The sequence below is a fragment of the Falco biarmicus genome, chromosome 15 (genome assembly GCF_023638135.1).
Source record: "Falco biarmicus isolate bFalBia1 chromosome 15, bFalBia1.pri, whole genome shotgun sequence".
Classification (NCBI taxonomy): domain Eukaryota; kingdom Metazoa; phylum Chordata; class Aves; order Falconiformes; family Falconidae; genus Falco; species Falco biarmicus.
This window is the reverse complement of record NC_079302.1, coordinates 3,492,313-3,512,749: the sequence shown is the minus strand read 5'-3', so window position 1 is coordinate 3,512,749 and position 20,437 is coordinate 3,492,313. Positions and strand designations below refer to the sequence as shown.

Genomic DNA, 20,437 nt, shown 5'->3' with positions numbered 1-20,437 from the left:
GGAAGACTAAGGTGCCATCTGCCAAGCAGAAGTGAGTGGATACTAAATTAGCTGTCTAACAAATTATTAAAAAAATTAAAAAATTAATTTCTACTGTATTTACTCTGAAAGCATGGGAAATTGCTCACAGCTGACTCTACCCAGTATCACTATAAATGATTCCATGACCAGAAAAACCTTTGTACCGAGTTAAGGACACATGATACTGTTGTCTTTTCAGGATGCTGAATTCAGCAGAACTCAAGCTTCCCAACCCAGGGGATAAAAAAAAAATAAAAATAAAAAAAATTTTAATGTTTCCAATTCGGGAGATAGCCAGAGCAAGTAAATTTGCACTACTTTAAATCTGAGCTTTAGGTCTGGAACTAATCAATGGGAACTCATCCACAAGTGGTCCAGCTATGCTCTCCACGTTAGGCTCTGTCGCTGTGCACGGGGCAGGAACCCACCAGGGCAGCTTGGCAGGGCATCGGGCATGGTACCAGATCTCAGAGACATACCTTTCGGTCTGCTCCTCTCTCCCAGCGCTTCCCTGTAAATGATCCAAGGAAAGTGCTTCTGTGTGCATGCATACATGCCTCCCTCGCTGCTGGGCTTTCTAAGCTGCATTGGCATTGGGGCACAGAAGGCTTTTAGTCATGGAGATCTATCCAGAATTATCTGGGAAGTTAAGGCAGGCAAGTGAAACAGTTGGATGAGATCACAAGTGACATACAAGAGGGGCAGAGAAATACAAAGGAGGTTTGTAGAACTTCAGTGCTGTAGGAGAGACCCCCATCGAGGCTGTGGCACCCTCTCTGTTACAAGTGTCTTGTGGCATTGTTCAGAAAAGGCCAGAGTACAGGGCTGGATCCACACCACCCCAAGCATGCATTCACAGGTCCCAGGAATCAGTTTTTTCAATAGCTGAACCTTTGCCTTTTGCCAAACTCCACTTTGAAAGGGCAGCAGACTAGAAAAACATCTTCATTCACTCACAGAGATTTTCTGTAATCAAATTTCCTAAGTTGTAGGGCTTTTTTATTACTTTATTTGCTGCTTTCTGTTAAAGACAAAAGAAAAGCATTCTTCGTGTAGTTTTCAATTGTACATAGAATTGTACCAGCTATGGAAGCTTGCCTTTGAAATGCTACAGCACAGAGGCAGTCAGAAATCACACCATTAGAGGAACTAGAGTCATCTTTTCTCCTTTTCACATAATGCTTCCTCCACAGGTAAACAGGTATCCAGGTAAAACAGATCCAGTAAGCCTGAAGACATTTTATTCTGTTTTCCTATTTTAGCCTGGGGTTTCTATCCATTTGGCTGATATTAGTGCATTTGTTATCTGACCAGCTGAGTGTTTCTGTGAAGGCACAGACAATTCCTTCCCTCTCCTCGCAACCAGGTATTAAACCGTCTGGCTTTCTTGATGCCAGCCACTGACCAGCCTCTCCCTCTGAAAAAGCAGGATCTTGGATGCCCTCCTCCTCCCAGAAATGGCAGCAGCTAACGTGAAAGACCAATTCAAATGATTTAGAATGAGCCACTCCTGACAGATCAAGGTCAGGACAAAACATGCAGTGGATGTGGGCAAGAGCTGAAAATACATCATTTTTGGAAACCACCTTAATATCCCATTGTAGGTTGTGGTTCTTGTAACTCCCCTTTTTCAACTTCTGGATCCAGCCACTGTTAACCAGTAAAAGGACTAGATAGATCAATGTTTCAAGTCCACACAGACTTTTTGTGTTCCTCCTGAAAAAGTAAAAAAAAAATCAAGATAATCACAAGTGTTGATTGAAGGCTGGCCCTTTTTCAAACTATCCAGTATTTCAGCACTAACACCAGCGCTCTACCATTTAATAAAATACCTAGTCCATCCTTCACCAGTTTTACTGTGCATATCAGTATATTTATCAGTATGCTTTCCCTTTGATTTCATGAATATCTTTATACAGTGTATTTTTTTTAGCAGCTTTCTATACCAAAAGAAAACATACATGACAGTCTAGAGCTTTTTTTTTTTTTCTACACTAGATAAAAACTACAGATAAGACTGCAAGCTAGGAGCACATCACTAGAGCTGAGCAATTGGGTTAAAGTGAATGACATTGAAACTACCAGGAAGAATTTACCACACAGCCTGAAAGAGTAATTTCTACTCCATACCTAGCTAGTAATTTTCCTTTTTTATTAAATTGCTGCACGTAGGTTCAGCTTATGTGGCCTGTAGCACAGAAATACTAGTCTCCAGCATTCAGGTGGTAAAATTTGAGTGTCGTGAAACTGGGCTGAACCTGTGCAGCTCTTGAGACACAGTATTTGACAACAAAGCAGAAATGCTACGATTTCTTTTTAAGCAGGAAAAAAAATACTATGTAAAATCCTATTTAGTTTGTAAATATCCTATGTAGTTTGTGCTATACAGGAGGCCATTGCTCTTCTGTATAGCTCTTTTTGATGCTTCTGGATTTACAGATTTATTAATTTTAATTCAAAGTTGTGCCTTCATGGAAGCAAGCATTCAAACACAAACACAGCATTTGAATTTTTGCTGAAAAGGTCTACCTCACAAAAAGGGAACTAATAAAATACTTTCCACATCCTTGTTTACACAGAAGTGGTAACCAAAAATGCAACACCAAGACTTTCACATGCCACCTCCTCCTGCTTTTCTAGAAGAAATACTTCAAAAGCAGCATTACTCAATTACTGTCGTCCATTAGACATTGGAAGGTAATCCCAAGTGACCGCACTGAAACTGGAAACAAAAACCCACAAAGTCTCCCCCTTCAACCCTCAAACCCACCATTATTTATATTCCCATACATACAGGCAAGAGAGGGAAACCAGAAGAAATAGTTTATTTGCTAGTTTCAAAGCACATTCATGGCAATGCAGCACATGAAATTAAAGGGGTTGTTTTGTTGGTTTTTCTGTTTATTATTTTTTTTTTAAACAAAAAGATCAACTGATCAATTGAATTGGAGCTGAGAAACTGCTTACAAGTATCATCAGCTTAAGAGGGTTTTTTGCCTGTTTTTCAGACAGCTTCCTACTTTCACATTCCTGATGTTTTTAAAAGCTTTTTTTCCCTAGCCTATGATGGAGAATGAAAAAAATCCCCAACCCTGAGATACACTCTTCTCAGCAGCAAATACATAACTTCTGCCACAAACATGCAAAACTAAGTTTTCTCATCAACTAAATTCATTTTCTTTCCATAGCCTCCTACTTCTCAAAACTTCAGCTGGAATACTGGAGGCCTGAATAAAACTTGCAGAATCAAATATTAGCTTTTCAAAGCACATACAGAAACGGTTGGCCAGAGTCTGCAAGAGGAGCAGATTAGTGAGAACTGAGATCTAAATAACTCTGATATTGATCAGCATCTTCCAGGCTGCTGAGAACCTGGGTGTTAATGCTGTGTCCCAAGACCTAAAAATCAGGTCAGTCTCACATTTGTTTACTAAAACTCTTTTCAACAAATCAGCAAATGACGATATTAGCTTGTAATAGTTTTGTCATTAAAGCCAAGAAAGAGCTGGCACTGTCAATCTGTCCCCCGAGACTTCTTCAGAGGACGATTTCACTAGAGGAGTATCCCTGACACCTCACTCTGAGCTTTCAAACTTGGACCCAGCAGGTTCTGAACCACTAAATAATAAGAGGATGACACTGAAACCCCTGAACTTGAACTCTGCCCTATTCAACAGCTAGCAAAAGCACATCTTTGATTGTTTCATGACATGTTAACTCACACAAACTATTCCTTTTAAGAGATACCCAATCTGCATTCAAAGTATTGATGGGCCACAGTCCAAATAATGGAGTAACAGGAGAATGGGAGATGCCCCTCTGGTATGTAACGTTCACTCTTACAGAAACTGTGCTTCTGGGGAAGGGAAATAACGTGAAAAGGCAGGATATACAATATATTCTTAAAATGTGACTGTGTCAAATGAAAGAGTATCAGGTAAATTTAACTTAAGTGCTAAGTGTGTATCAGCTGTGAGCTTATCTATAGCTGTTCGGGGGGGGGGTGGGAAATGCTTCTGCTCAAGAGCATCGAGAATTGCGTTGGAATATCTCCTTAAAAGTGAGGGAAAACAGGTAAGGAAGCAAGTGTTTCTTTTTGAAATTGATCTTATTTTACTACTTCTAAAAAAGTCAAATATAGGAAAGAATGCCGCAATTCTCTCTACAGTTCACTACACTGAGTTGTCATCTAACAATGACCTTCCATTATTGTAATAGTAGTGAAGAGAAATGACATCTCATTCTCAGAGCTCTCCAGACACAGCAGGGTAATTTATTAAGATATTAACCTGCTTCCACATAATACAGTGGTTATGGATTGAGAAAACATCGTGCGAAGAGGTGTAACTGGGACAGTTAAGTGATCCAAAACCCTCTGTGCAAATATAAAGCTGCTGCCTGCTAAGAAATATTGAAGTTGTACCATAAGTTACACACATTTACCTCCCCCTCCCAAAAGAGGGCAGAAAAGTTGCGGTTGATATGAAAGCACAGCAGAATCTTTGCTTATCTACATACCGGGTACCTTCAAAATACCCCGTGAAGCCTGAGCCATCCAGGAAACCAAAGGCTGTGTTCCCAGGAGAAGACTACTACATCTACCGTATCTCTGAAACTTAGCAATGACCACAGCAATACAAAAATCATTGAAATACTCTTGAAAAGAAGCCACACTCACTTGAGATTCCAAATGGAGCAGTCATTTTCTGATTACCAAATTATTTAAACCAAGTATCCCGCAGGAACTAATTCTGCCTGGCTAACACTAATTCAGGCGACAGAACTAATTACCGTCACATCCTTCATTTAGAAAAACAAAGTAGGGAAAATTTAGCAGAGGACAAAAAGAGGCCCCTACTTCTCGCCCATCCCTGTGACTGAAGCTGATGAAGCAGCGCCTGTCATAGCACATGACCCAAGGACTACCGGTTAGCAGATATTGAGCACGTCGTATCACTTGCTGCTCACTGCATTTCCACTTTTTGGCCTTTACTTCTCTTAAGGTTAAGAGTTTGTGGTTCCTTAAAAGTCAATGTGAAGCTCATCTTCTCTTCGTAAGACAGATGGTTTTGCGGAGAAAAAGGGAGAAACAAACATCGAATTTAAGGTATGTTGGACTTGTTAGGACCCAGTTCAGCCTCGCAACAGGGTCGACCGTCCAGTTTTTTGCTGATATCTCTTCAGATTGGAAGTAGAAGAGCAGACAGCAGCTTTTCCATGGTGTCTGCTTAAAAGGAAGGTACAGCTAGGGAAAAACTCGTCACCAAGCAGAATAGTTTTAGCAAGAAGTCTTCTGGCTGGCTGTTGCCTCTACAAAAAACACACAGGAAGATGCTCGAAATCAAAGCTTCATAGACATAGCGAAAAAACTCCGTTAACAGCAACATTAACAGAAGAAACTCTTATAGCTGTCATTTTTCTTTGTAAGGAATAAGGGTTCTTCCAGTTTAGAGAATATTTAAGGTCAAAACCAACACATACTTACAACATGAATTTAAGTTACAAGTTAATCCTACTTTTATTTTTTAAAAAGGCTGAGGACTACAAACTGCAATATTCCACAGGAAGTAATTACACAGTTTTTTTAAAAAAGCAAGGACATGAGCTTACTTTTGGCACGATATAGGAAGCAATAACATGCTGGGATTGTATCACTCGCCCCCAATCAAACCAGTAGTTTTCATGTTCCTGCTACTTCCTCAGTTTGGCTTATTTAACTTGCCAACTAAGTGACCTTCTTCTGTTTCTCCAAAAAAAGGCAGATACTAAAAAAACATCTGTGTATCTTAGCTTTTAAGATTTTTAATTGAATTCATACATTGTTTTGAGTAACGCTGAATGATACTGTCAGCACTTTAGCCAACCATAAAAGCCAATCAACCTAAAGAAAGGTTTTGCAACTTCATTGAATTCAAAAGCTTAAATAAAAACAAAACGCTGTCTGCACTAAAGGCTGGAGAAGACTCCCATCTGGACAGGAAAATCTAAACCCCAGAAGAATCAGTCAGCTGCTTTAAAAATCAAGACACAGCTTCAAACGCTAATTTGAAGGTTTTTCTTACCAAATACTTCAGGCCAAGAGTACCAACTTTTTTGCAGTACTACTGCTGAACTGCCTGCCGTTGCCACTGAATAGACAACTGCCTTACAAGTTGCCTTTTTTCTTTTCCGATGCCAGAAAAAGCTTATACAGAATAAATTATCCAGAAAAGCCTGCTGTATTGGACATATTTGTGTAACAGCTCCAGTGCCTTACTAAATCTGAGCACCAACACATGTCACTAAACAGGTGCTGTGCCTTGAAACATATACTTACCAGGATATGCTGTTGAAATATATATAATAATGCTCTGGGCAGAAAGAGAGCCATGATACAGAGCCAAAAAGGCTGCGTGAGTTTGACATTAGGTAGGGACAACTGAGCAACAGGTAAAACATTCCTTAATTCAAGTTGCTCTAATCAAGTGAAGAGGTCTCTCTCAGCATCAGGCAGAACACATCCAAAAAGGAATCCTCAACTATGCTTTTAATACCACGGAAACACTTGGACATTTTCAAGCACAATTTTAGGTAAACACATGCAACGCTGAAGGCTTAAAAGTATCCTACAATAAATTCAGAGACTAGTCAGAGTGGGTAAGATCCAAGCACGTGCTCGCATTTTGCTGCTTGGGGCTGTGGGACTGATGTGTTTTTAAATGGCTTCAGTTTTTAATCTGTAAAATATATTTACTGCCTAATTCCCCAGGCTGGCTAGTTCTACATGTCACTGCAGCTAATTAACTATTTTCATACAACTGAGAAAAGCATGTGTAAGTTATGAAGGCAGCTGTGTACTCAATTTGCTTAGAGATTCAGCCCAATGACTCATCTTCCTTCTCCGATGTAAGTAGAGTAGACTTCTCAGGGGAACGGGCAGCTCATTTTGAGAAGTACTCCTGCAAAAGTGACCATAAGCCCAAATACTCAGTTTGAAGGCAGCTTCAGTAACCACTAACATACACTCTTGTTTAGGCAATTAAAATAAGCAGGCTACCCATATCTTATTACACAGCTCATGCTAGTAAAAATATCTCCGCAATCAGGAGACATGTTCAACTTCGTATATAAATACTTACTGGGTAAGTAACATGCAGTTGTATATTTAGTCTAGTTCTATCTGATGAAGTGATTATTTTATTTACTGTTCTTAGATCACTTTTCAACAAAACATTGGCTTTGTTTCTTATTTTTAAGAAAAGGTCAGCTCATCCTAGAGAGGTCTTATGCTTCCCTAGAAAGGATTTTCTCTGGCACATAATTCACCGAACCCCTGCAAACCCAAGGCGAGCCAGATTATTAGTTCTAATCCGAACGCTATATTCGCCCACAAAACTAAAAATGCAAAGTCAGTTTGCCACAAAAAACACTCTTGGCAGTGTAGGCCCTCTCCCTATCACAGTTTTTGTGCTCCAGTGTATCAAACCCCAGAAAACCCAGGCTTCGCTACATCCCAAACATCACCAGAGGAAACAAACCCAATTCTACTGAAGCCTTTGAAGTTTGTACGTCTGCATGGAACACTTACCCTGAGCTTAGAATACAAACCTTGCCAATGCATCCTGAAAGGAAACTAGAGCAGGGAAGTGTGACACATTCAGGTAGTCACCACAGCTGGGAATCTGAGCTGGCATCTGCTTAGAAGTTTTAAGCAATGTCCTAAATACAGATGGACAAATCCAGCCTCACACCAACACACCAGACCCACCACTGAAATAATGCAACATGCCACCTTTGAGCACAGTTTGAACAATGAGCCACCTCTTTTGGAGGGATGAGGAAAATGAGAACTGAGTTAAGGTTGCCTACTACCCATTAGTTCTTTGTTACGTAAGATTTTATTCATTTAAGTCTTCTAGATGCCACTTATATAGTAAGAGCCAGTCCCCACTTCATAAAAACAATTACACTTGTAATTAAACACAATTGCATCCAGTGAGGATTTGCCCAGCAACACTTTAAGCTTAAAAGTCACCTTGTTAGGACCTGACCACTACATGTACATCTGTATTAATTATGCATATTATACAAACATGTTGATGTAATTTTTTTTCTACAGCACAGTCAAATACAGATTGTGGGCTGCAGCATGTAACCATATATCGGCATGGATGGACCCGTGTCAGTGAGATGATAACACAGCAGCTGCTCAGCCAGCATGCCCTGGCTTGAAGGGCAATCTGGCGATAAAACACCAGAGTGCTGGGATCAGATGGCCGGCTGCTCCAACCTTGGCCGAAGGATTTCTTCACCTACCTACAGGAGTTAAAAGAGTTTCCAACTCCAAAGCAAAAATACAGTGGAAACACACATTGCACACTCAAAGGCACATGAACACACACAGCCAGATGTATTTGAAAGACAGCTACTCCAGACCAGCATAGTTTAATGCTCAAGTAAGTATGCACGTGCTGTTTTCTGCATTTTTGAGAACAGTATCAGCATCTTGAAACTCATGACTCAGGCTGCCACAACAAGCAAGCATGAGCAGCAAGTCATTTCGTACCAGCTTCAATTTTTTTCCCCCTAAAGGATTATAGCATGAAAACCTTGTTAACAATGAAAAAATATTCTGTTAACATACTACATAAAAACACCAGAATAAGGGACTAATCTAGAATAGGCAAAACCTTGAGTACATACAGTCTTGCCAAGAGCCACAAATGCATTCAAGTGCTCAGTTCAGTGAGAAACAAATATCCTTCTGCATAACCACTTCGGTGAGGTTCTCCTTTTGTTGGAAGTTATGTCCTTGTACATTTTCAGGTCGCTGGTCTCAGGCTTTAATATTCTTGCTCCCTTTTATACTTTTGTATAAATCACAGCTCCTTCATTCTGGATCCCAGACAAGATCTGACCAGTAATTCAAAGAGGCAGAATAAAGTTCTAGTTCAGCATTTAAGCTTATTTTGAGATACTACAGAACTATTAGACAACTGTTTCTGTAACACATCTATGAAGCAAATACAAGAGGGAAGAGAGGACGAAAGTAGATTTTTAGTATTTGCCAAGGCAGTTAGAATGCCCAGGAACTGAAGTAAAAAGAACAGAAAACAAAACAAAACCCCATCCACTAAAACCCTCAAAATCTTTGAGGCTTTGAATCTCCACACTCGCCACCACATTCTTCAGCATGTAGTACAGAATGAAACAAAACACACTTCTAGCAAAACTAAAGTTCAAAGCTCTAGCTCCCCACCATCTTTTTCAATAGTAGGGTATCTAGCAAATCCCTGAACTATTTAACAGGGACAGGAAGGAGCACAAACATTGAGCTTCCCAAGCCACTAATATCCATTTCATACATACTGTTTTTGCAAAGTTCACTTGCTACACTCTTCCACAGGACTGTTTCCAAGAAAACAGTCTGAATCCTTTGCGAATGTGGTGGTCCAACTGTATGTCTGCTTGATTGATACACATTGAATAATTCATCCACAGAAGTGGAAAACACAATAGAGATAATCTTCTAAGGCACTGTTGTGTTTTATGCCATTTCCTTTCAGCTGTGTATATTAATGATGTAATTTTAGCAGGGCTACCCCTTTGAGTTACTGTTAAAAATAGCATCTGCACCATACACTGATGAAATGCATCCACTCCAGGCAATGAAGTAATGCAGCACAGCAAGTGCACTGCTTTTTCTTCCAGTGAGATAAAAGAACAACTGAGAAAGAGCAAATGAAACGTTAACTTTTTAGCTTAGCACTTCCGTGCACCTGAAAAACAAAATTTACTTTAATCAAAACCATTGTTTTGCATAATTACAGCCTATGACTTTCCAGCATAAAAGAGCAAGAGAAAATGCCACTAGAAATGAAATCTGACAAAGCACCTTAACAATGCCAAAGCTGACTATTTGTGTCCTACTCTGCCTCCGTGGCGCACAGTAACAGATATACCGTACGGATCAGGGCCACCAGCATCAAATGCTGAAGGAAAGTACAAGATACCCTGCTATATGCAGGTTTGGGGTAGTGCAACCCCCTAAACTCCTCCCAGTTTCCACTATCTGCAATCCCCAAATGAGATTTTATTCTCAATTTCCTTCTTAGCATCAACGCACAAACAACTGTAGATGCTTTCATTACCCATACAGCTGTCAAATCTCTTAATCCAGGTCTCAGTATCTGGCTCTGCTCTGGCATTTTTCAGCCGATGCAGTTGATGAAAACTACTTTAAACCCGCATTAAACAGAAGAATCCAACTTTCTTTAACCAACCCCAAATAAAATGTAATTAATACACAGAATTTCATTGCTTTGACTGTTGTCAGCTTCAGTTTTTCTTCATTCTGATTCTCTTCATAATAACCCCAAATATTAATAGCACCATTTTCTTGTTTGGTTATTAGCAAAAGGAGATCTAAAACAGTGAAGGCACGTAGAATTTAAGAAATAATATCTAACTATTCAAGCAAAACAAAGGGTAGGAACTTGCTTCTGTCTACAGAGTGTTCTGAAGAACATTTGTGACCACCAATTAGAAAAGTCCCAAACATTTTGATATAAACCTGAGGTTTTCTCCTCAGACAGCTCTACAAACATTAAGCCAGCCCTGATGTGAAGCAAGAACTACCCTAGCTGGACGGATATATAAACAAGACTACAGTAAATCACAAGTTGCCATATCTAGAACACAAGAATCGGTAGCTCTTGCACAGTGATCCTCAAAGGACACTAGGCACTAACTCCTTCTGAGTTTGAATGTGCAGTCAAAAAAAATATTAAAAAAAAGAATCACTGTCTTCTGACCTGTGAATCAAGGCTGGCATCAGCTAGCAGTCAAAGTGCAGGAGAATGCCGTTTAAAAAAACATGACCAGTTTCCTCCCCTCTCACTGCACACGTCCTGCAGTTAAGACTCATGAGTTACCATTTCCATTTGCAAAAGGTCTCTTCAACTAGCTATGTATTATTACATTCGTTTTCTTCTTTGCAGTCCATCTGTTCCCTTGTGCCAGATACCAAATGTGAGAAATCATGATCACTTCCATGGAAATAAAGTGTTGTCATTTACTAAATAAGGTCACTTCCAGATTAGAAAGAAGGGAAGCAGAGTAGAGAAGCGTTTGCTGTAGTAGCAGGGGAAGCAAAGAAAATTGCTGGCAAAGTAAACAACTTTTTTTCTGTGACATGTTCTCATCCTTCCTCTCCACCCACCTCCTCATTTTCAAACCAGACCAATATGTCATGTCAGTGATCAGTACTAACAATAACGCATCTCCTCCTGTGACTTACTGCCCTGCTTGAAACCAGAATTTATTGTTTCCAATTGCCAAGAGCACCAATTCCTCTCATGCTATCTCAAGTCCTACAATGACTATATAATCACTATAGTCGGATACTTTCCAAAATTGCCAGCCTCCCATGTTTGCAGAGAAAAAGCCTCAGTGTAAGAATCCTAATGCTGACATCAAAAAAAATCAGGCAAGAAACCTAAGATTTACTTCAAGTTCTCATTAATTTTCAGATCTGGACCTAAAAAATCTGGGAGGGATGACAACATTTCTGACTTGTATATGCAGCTACCTGTAAAAACTCCAGCTACCTATCAATAAAATTATTGTTCTTTAAGCCTATTACCCTCAGGAAGCCACCTTTTGGAGAAAAGGACTAATCTAAATGTAAAGGTATATGAAAATGAAAAACACGCTTTGGAAAATGGGAGATTTAACAATAAACTGACAAGGGAAGGGAAAGAACATCTACCAGCTAACAACTAACCAGCTATGAAAGCTTCTTAAGTATGCCATACATATGAAAATTACCATTTAGTCAGTAGTACACTTGTGACAGTATGTAAAAAAAAAAAAAAAAAAAAGACTGCAAGGACATTATGGCATTTGAGGAACACATGTGAATCACTCCCATTTTCTTCTTTAAAGCGATTTTTCTTTGTCCAGTTTAGTTTAGGGGAAACATAAGCCTAGATAGGGTAAGCAAGCCATTTATTCTAAACTCTTGTATACCTCTGTTTAACATGGCAATGAAATGGGTTATTTCAAAACAGACATTTCCAGATGTTAAAGGGTGTTAAGTTCTAAAGAGATGCAATGAACAGCTGAACATTTCTGAACATTTCACACATCCCTCGCTCAATCTTCAAGCAGCAGACAAAGAAATGTCCAGTCCCAGTGAGCTATTTGCCATCAGGCTGCAGCAGGAATTGCCAGGAGACAAGATTCAGCAGTTAATGTTCACCCTTGTTTTTTCTTGAAAGTTTCTTCAAGTTTTCTCTTAAGTCCTGCATGACATGTTTTCTATCCTTCAATAAGTGTTGACATTTCAAATTTCCTCTCCCCCCACCCTCGCCTTATAAAGGCTTTTCTGTATAAATGCAGGTTTAAGCATTAGTTCCACCAAGATGTGCATCAGGCAAAGTTTTCACAACTCATTTTATTCTGACTCTGCGACATTTTTTCAGAAGATGTACTGCATTAAGCCATTACCTACAGATTTGAGGAAAAACTGGTTTTGCAGTTTTAATGCAATTTTAATTAAAAAGCTCAAGTTGCTTATGTTGTTTCCATTACTGGCAGAAGGTCATGCTATTGCTTCCATAGCTGTTGAGGTAATGGCTATTAAATTCATCTGCATTAACAACTAATGTGCCATAGCATGCGTTTCCAGCACTTCACAGACATGAAGTAGCAATACAAGAGTTCTCCTGGGAATATACATGCCTAAGTGTTGCCTCCTGTGCTTCAGGAGAGCCATGGAAAAAGGCAAATAGTATTAAATACGAGTTTATCATCCCATGTTAAGACACTGACAACTACACTGTCATTATCCAAGATCCCTGGAAGTGTCCAAGGCCAGGCTGGACTGGGCTTGGAGCAACCTGGGCTAGTGGAAGGTGTCCCTGCCCATGGCAGGGGCTGTGGAACTCGATGGTCTTTAAGGTCCCTTCCAACCCAAACCATCCTATTATATGATTCAGTGATCAGGAATCTGCCTGAGGAATGCATTACAGTGAGATAAACTCCTTGGCATGGCTGAATCTACCAGCACGCTATTCTTAGCATTTTTATTTTTCAGAGTAGCTTGATTCTAATTCATTATAAACGGAACTATCATCCAACTCCCACTAAAGCCAAATTGAACAGGTTTCAGAGTACTCCAGAATCAAGTGCTTCATTGTCAAACCTTACTTCAGCAGAAAGCTGGTCATTTTCTAATGCTTAATAAGAAAATTATATTGCCCGGTACACAAATTCAGAACAAGTCTTTGTAATAATAAATAAAAGCAAGATGAATTAGTAATTAGCAAAATAAAGCCTTATTTCCCATGGACCTATGCTGTATGTCTTTTCTGCAGACTCCAGCCTCATATCCCCTACAACAGACCTATGACAATACTAGTTTCCTTATCTACCACATCTACCTTGAATTTTCTCAACCTTCCCACATATTCCCTAAACATGCACACATAACCAGCTACCTCCCTTCCTTAGGCACAAGTACCACAGCAAGACACCTGCCTCTTGCACACCCATTTACTTCTGCAGAACGCCAGTTCAGTCTTGCATCCCTACAGTGACATGCACAGGACTGTCCTGATCTGGGCAACAATCAGCACGTGTTGCCTCTGGTCCACAAAAAGCTACCACCGTGAGGGGCTGGGCAAACAAAACGGGATAAAGGCCTGAACTGTTCTTACCGCTCCTCTTGATGCAAGCATGAATGAGTCTCTTCTATCCAGACACTACTGTAAATGAAAAACTCCCAAATACCTCTTGCCAAATTCACGTGAATTTCATCAACAGGCTCAAGGTTTAATAAGGTACAGCATGACAGAGCTACCCAAACACAGAGATTCCATCACCTTTATGGAGGGAAGCCAAGGAAGAAGTCCAAACAAGACTCAAGAGAATGGGCCACTCAGCAGCTTCAACAAAATGCCCTTGGGTACATACTTGATATAAACATTATTTTAGGTGAATACATGACAAGGAGGCGCCTGGTATATACACAATTAAAACTGCTTATAGGAAATGCCCGAGTTCATATGACAGTCTCTAATACACAAGAGTCGCTGGTAAACATATACAGCATGACTTTCCACTGAAGCCAGCTCCCTGCAGCTCTTGGCCAAGGGGTAGTAGACCTTTTAGTCTTCATGCAAAGTGCCTGTGAACCACAAAGGGCTGCCCTTGGGAAGGAGTCTAGGCCATGAATTACAAATTCAGTAAGGAGCACCTCTAAATACTTGCACAAAAATGTTATGACAATTATTGCATGAGTAGGCAGATCAGAAGTCTACTTTTCATTCAGTCAGACGAATCCTCATGCTGGCTCTCCCCTCCTCTCCCTTTGCATCTTGTCACAGCAATCCCAGATCACTCCTGACAAGTCTTGTTATGTGGAAAGGGAGGTAACGAGGACACCAGAGAAATACAGACTCCAACCTCTAGAGAGTATAAAAGTTAACTTATTAACAGTTAACAACATAAATTTGCCAGAGTCCAGGTGCAGCCTCAGGAGCGTGGAACTCTACTGCCAGCTCTGACACAGCCGAAGGGTGAGCTCTTTAACTTGGCCTCTGGCTTTGGGGACATAAAATGGGCATCTATGCCTGTCTATATAAGGACAATCAGTAAAACTTGTTAGGAAATGCAGTGGGTTTTATTTTATTTTAAAAACTAAAGACTCATGAGTATTGTCTCCATTGCAAAATTAAACCTCCAGCCTTAACTGCACTCCAACTACGTAAGACAAGCTGCTGCATGATTTATGCAACATACAGGCTTCAAGAAATTTCTTAATATACAATAATCTTCTAGCACAGGGGAAAATATGCAACATCAAAACATTATTATTTTTTTTAAGTACACTAATCCTTGGATTTGGTTTCTAGAATTAACTCTAAATACCTGATACTCATAAACCCACTAGTATATTAGAGACAGTAAGCCAGGAATGCAATGCCTTGTGTCTGATCTAGCAATCTCCATTGCTGAAGTTGAGAAGCAGAGTTCTACTTCAGAGATAAAATGGACAAAGACATATACAAACAGCTGAAATATTATATACAGTTGGTAGAGGAAGATTTTTCCTGAAGGTTTATCATAGCCTAAATACTTCTTTAAGCCCTACCCTAACAGTAGTTGACCCAATATTGTTGGAGATGATGTATTTACTTAAAAATAGAATAATCCAGCTACACAACTAATGCAGAACAAGGCACTAAAGTCTGGACTCTTAGCCAACAGGATTTCAGAGCTATTCTCCCTCTCTGTTTTCTCCTTGCCTTCAACAGACTGAACAACTGGTGTCAAACATTTCAGGATGAAAAGACTGTTGATTGCCACTAACTAAGAGAGCTCCTGCAGTCTAGTTTCTTGGGGAAAAGGATGCGTCAAAGTGGGAGACAAAAAAGGTGCAAGACCATACAAATACATTTTGCCAAGAAAAATAAATTGGGTAGCAAAAATAGTGGTTAGAAGTTCTGGATAGCTTATACCACACATTTCTGCTGCCTACTGTAATGAAATAATTTAGATACCAAAGCTTGCTGCACATTAACAATCAGCTTAACCTACCTGAGGTCAACAGGATTACTGCAGACAAGGATGTATTTTACATCTTAATATTAATCCAAAATTAAATCAATATATTACCAGGATGAGTTTTCTCTGCAGTTTGTTTTTCCTCACATCCACAGACTGCGGCTCCTTTTCTCCACTAAGTCATGTGCTATTCTAGCCTGGGACACTGTCGAGGCTTTGCAGGACCCTGTATGTGGACTAGCAGCATACCTTCAATTAAGCAAGAAGCTTTACTGTGCTCAGCAGGAGTACTAAATGGAGTACATATTGTGGAGTAAAGCCTACTGCACCCATTTTACTTCAAAAAGCTTTACTCCTCTCTGTCCACAGAAAGCAGTTTGTGCCTATCATTAGATGCATGTGTTGCAAGAATTGTGATTCAGCTTCACTATATAAGGATCATATTTCAACAGTTGCTTCATTTGAAATCAGACTGGCTTGGAAACAATTTTGAGGTTTTGTGTGGCAACAGCGGAAAGGCAAGATAAATATACAGGAAACACAAAAACAGGGGGATTTTTGTCACTTCGCAGAAAATTAGACTTGCTCAGTCGAGGAAACCATCTTCCAGACTGCTTTATGAAGGAAAACAGTGGTAAGTGCCACCTGCAAAGCCTCACAGCAGTAATAAGCATCTTATAAATACCAACACAGAACTTCCACTGCAGAAAATTTAAAACAGAGGCTGTGACAAATCAAAATTTTACTCAGTATTATGAGAAATTATGGTATGAAGACGCAGTCTTCATACTGTAATGTTTTGCAACTTGCACTGCCTTTATTATAAAGATTCTTTTGTTCTGTACTTCAACATCTGGTCTAATGTACTTTATTCCACTGTGCTTTTGGAAAATATGCTGTGGTCACTGACCATGTTTAATACATTGCTAAAATATGTCACACGCACAAAGTAGTACTTGCCTACAGTGCTATCCCCCTTAACGGCCAAATCATTCTGCTTGGAACTTTACAGGAAGAGTAACGAGTAACATCCCTGGTGTACGGGAAATTCCTATTGCTTTTTTAGAAAAATACAAAATAAGCTGAATTTTTCATTCAGCATTGACAGCCGTAACTACCGCCCTTTGGGAATTGCCACACAAGGTCAGAACAACTCCACATCCATAGGCTTGTTAGAAATCAGCTCTGTGAATGGGACTTCCCATAGCTCAGATCGCTCCTTCTGGACTTTGGCATAACAACAGAATTTCTCTTAGCCACCTGCACAGGACTACCTACAAAACAAAGGCTGCTAGTGAATATACTACTTTTAACCAGTGACCTTTAACCACCTGGGTGACTTGCTGCTGGGAAAACGTTCTGAAGGTAACTCCCCCAAAAATGTAGGGTAAAATCCTAAATTTGAAACAATCAACATCAGTGCCTTTAACAGAATCCCTCCAAGTAAGTTTGTGGACTTTGTTGGTGTTGTGCTGGGAAACACAACCTGCCTAGAGAAGGGACCACCACTACACTGTTGCTAAAGTAGGTACCTATCAGGCAAGCATGAAATCTCATCAAAACTAGAATCAACATTTCTGACACCTTCTGCAGCTATAGTTGCACTGGTTCAATTCTTGTAGCATTGCAGAAAAAAAAGCTTAGAGCAACAACCAGGAAGACAGTGTGGCACTAAACCCACACACAGTACGCAAAAAGTGCCCAACCTTCATTTGAATTTGGTAGTTTTGTTCCGATCAGCATTAAAACCATAGTTAAAACCTGACTGCGTTCTACAAACAGTGGAAAAGAGATCTAGCAACAGATTTCTCTCGGAATCTCAGTGACATGTAACACAAGAATCCATCTGTGTTTACCTCTCTTCTCCTTGACCAGCGAGATCTGTCAATACCTTAAAAATCTGTAAATAAGCCTGTCTGCAGCTTATAAGCACAACAGACAGTCCCTGAAAACAGGGAAAGTCTCCACTTCCTAAAGTCACCTCCAGTTAAAACAACTTCCAAACTTGTTTTCACAGATGTGAACGATCCTAAACCACTAATCAAAAAATATGATTGAAAACCACAATTTATAGTGCATGTTACAGCTATTAGACTTCAAAAGAGGTCCACATCCTTCTAGGTCAATACTCATTCTGTGTTTTTTTCTAAGCTTTGCACAAGGCAACTATTTTACAACAGAAGAGTCCAGATAAAGCACAGATACCTGAAATGCTTATGTCAACAGGTACAGGATCTTCCTAGTGTCACAACTTTTACTCTGCAGAAATGTCCTTCTTAGTCTACCCTGCTTTAAGCACTGATACATGCAGAAGGGAGAAGGGGCTTTAGCTGAGACTGAAGAACAAGCATAGGAAAACGAGTTGAATTTTGCTAAATAACCATGATTGCCCCTGCTGGTCACCACTCCAACTTGGGCATTACAGCATGAATGCAGAGTCCCAGTGCCTGATGACATTCTCATGGTTAGCTGGGCCTCTGAGATCAAAGGAAAGGTTTATGGACTTCTCACAGTGACACATGATATATAAATTCATTTCCCAAGGCAGCAATATTCTGTGAGGACGGGGTGGTGAAATTATTCAGAGGTTATGTATTTGACAAGTCTCTACATGAAGCATGTATGAATGTTTCCAGCTAACCACTTAATGCAAACACAAGTGCATACAGACGTTCACCATAGTTTAAAAGCATTGAGCAATATAGTCCACTCTTCTCGTGTCTCTCCCATGTAGAAACTTGAAATAGTTTACGCTAAAGGCTAGTTTCAAAACATGGATTAGGGAAAATACAGCCACTGATAGCTTTCAGGTCCAAGCCTACTACAAACCCATTCACTGTTCAACCATATACAGAGTACGTTACATTACTGACATTTCTACAAATCAGGATTAAAACCATTCACTGAATTAATACAAACTGTCTCTAATCCAACTAAGCACCATGGATACTGCACCTTTCATGAGCTTTTGCATTTTTCTCCTGTTTCAGCTACAGCCTTTTTAACTGAGACACTTCCAGCTCCAGTACTTTGCCAAGAGAGGAATGATGAACTTAGGCAGCTCACTATTTCTGACCACAAGTGAGAAGAAATCCTGTCCTCTCAAGCTGTCTGGAACAAGACTCACTAGAAAGTATCAACACAAGAATTACACAACTGGCCAAGCAACCTGTCTGTTCCATACACTCATGACTGAATTTCACATGCTCTAGTTTAAAAAGTTAGCTGGTCCTGCTAAATTAGCACTTGTTTGTTTGCCACAAGAATCAGAAATCTCTAAGCGAGCAATGGTTGCTCTGGGCTGGCAAATCATCTTCAGTTGTGCTCCAATCTTAAGAGACAGAACTCCCTACCAGACAGATCATCATGTATCAAGGAAAGCTCAACACAATCTTTGCTGCTGGTGAACCAGAAAGCAGAGTATCAGTTCCTAAGAAAACTGTATTTGTTCCACAAACTCCTTTTACCAACCACCACTAAGGGAATCTATAAATTAAAAAGCTACATTCCCTGAAAACTAAGCAGGTATTCTATAAGAGAAAACCAGATGAGAGGAAAACCTAATTAATTTTCACCGTGTACCATGACTAATCTTGGCATATATGGTACTGGAATAGCAATCACAGAGTACAAATGAAAATAGTGTTGAACCCTGTCCTATTTTTAATCAGATGAAAGCCACAAACTTAGCCATGCTTCTGCTTAGTACTGCATTTTCTTCTACCCTGATAGTTTTTACAGCTGGAGAAATAGCTACTTACAGCACTATTCCACTGTAAAAAATTATTGTTACTTACAGCTACTAGGATTATAGTTGAGGATGTCAAAGAAAAGGATGTCTGGTGGAGGCAAGCTAAGAACATTTCCTTGGGACATTTAACCCTTTGCAACCTGTATCAGTTCCACCGAGCAAAGACGTATTTTTAAATTCTTTATCACCATTTACATGGTGCTAAACTTTACTTGCAACGTTATACAGCAAGCCAGTGGCAGAAAAGGAAACAGAACTCCGAAGACCTATTCCAAATTAAAAAAAAAAAATTGATATGGTCCATGACAATATTTGTAATGATGTTTGAAGGCAATATACTAATGCTGCTAATGTGATGGTATATTTTCCCTGCATTTGTTCTGCCATAGAGCTGTTTTTCTAAATACCACAAAGAGTTCACAAAAGCCATTCTACACAAATAGCAGCTTACAGTTCAAAGACTTCCCCCACCTAACAGTACTTTTTGTATGCATTAAACAAAAATACTGTTAGTCAGATTTTAACCTAGGCATTTTAATATTTGTAATCATAGCCTGGAGTGTGGAAATGGAATGCGTACTTATCAACTCAAATTTGCTAAACCCAGTTTTTGACCAGGTCAGCATGTGATATAGCATTACAAAAATAAAACTAATTTTTTAACCACATTCAGAGTGCATACGTGCTGAGAAAGGTGCAAGGTCTTTCCGGTCTTCCCCTCCTCTTCCCTCAGCATCTCACTTAAGCTTCCAATTCCACGTTTCTCTTGTTTCCCAAGAACATAAGTGTAACTGCTGTTTTAAATGGCTTCTCTTCTCCCCAGTAAAGCACTACTCATTACCATATGGTTCATCCAAGAAGTAACCTGCTACTATGAGGACGGAAGGTAGAGAGTCAGATGTATTAACAACTCTGAGAATATAGTACTTCATGAGAGCTAAGGTGGTATTTCGACTCATAAGGGACTGTCTTGCTTATTTTCCCAAGAGAAGAATATGCATACTTGTCTGCTGCTGACCATTTTTCACTGATACATTAACATTTACACAAAAACCTTTCTATGATTTCCTTTGCTCAACCCAACCCAGAAGTAAAGCAAAATCCCAGTCTCCAATC

The 20,437-nt window shown here is 39.7% G+C and overlaps 1 protein-coding gene across 1 annotated transcript in view; it reads right to left on the bottom strand.

Annotated features, from left to right (window-relative positions):
• Positions 1 to 20,437, bottom strand: part of ZCCHC14 (zinc finger CCHC-type containing 14) — a 56,594-nt gene that overhangs the window by 20,746 nt on the left and 15,411 nt on the right. The gene's annotated exons all lie outside the window — the stretch shown is intronic.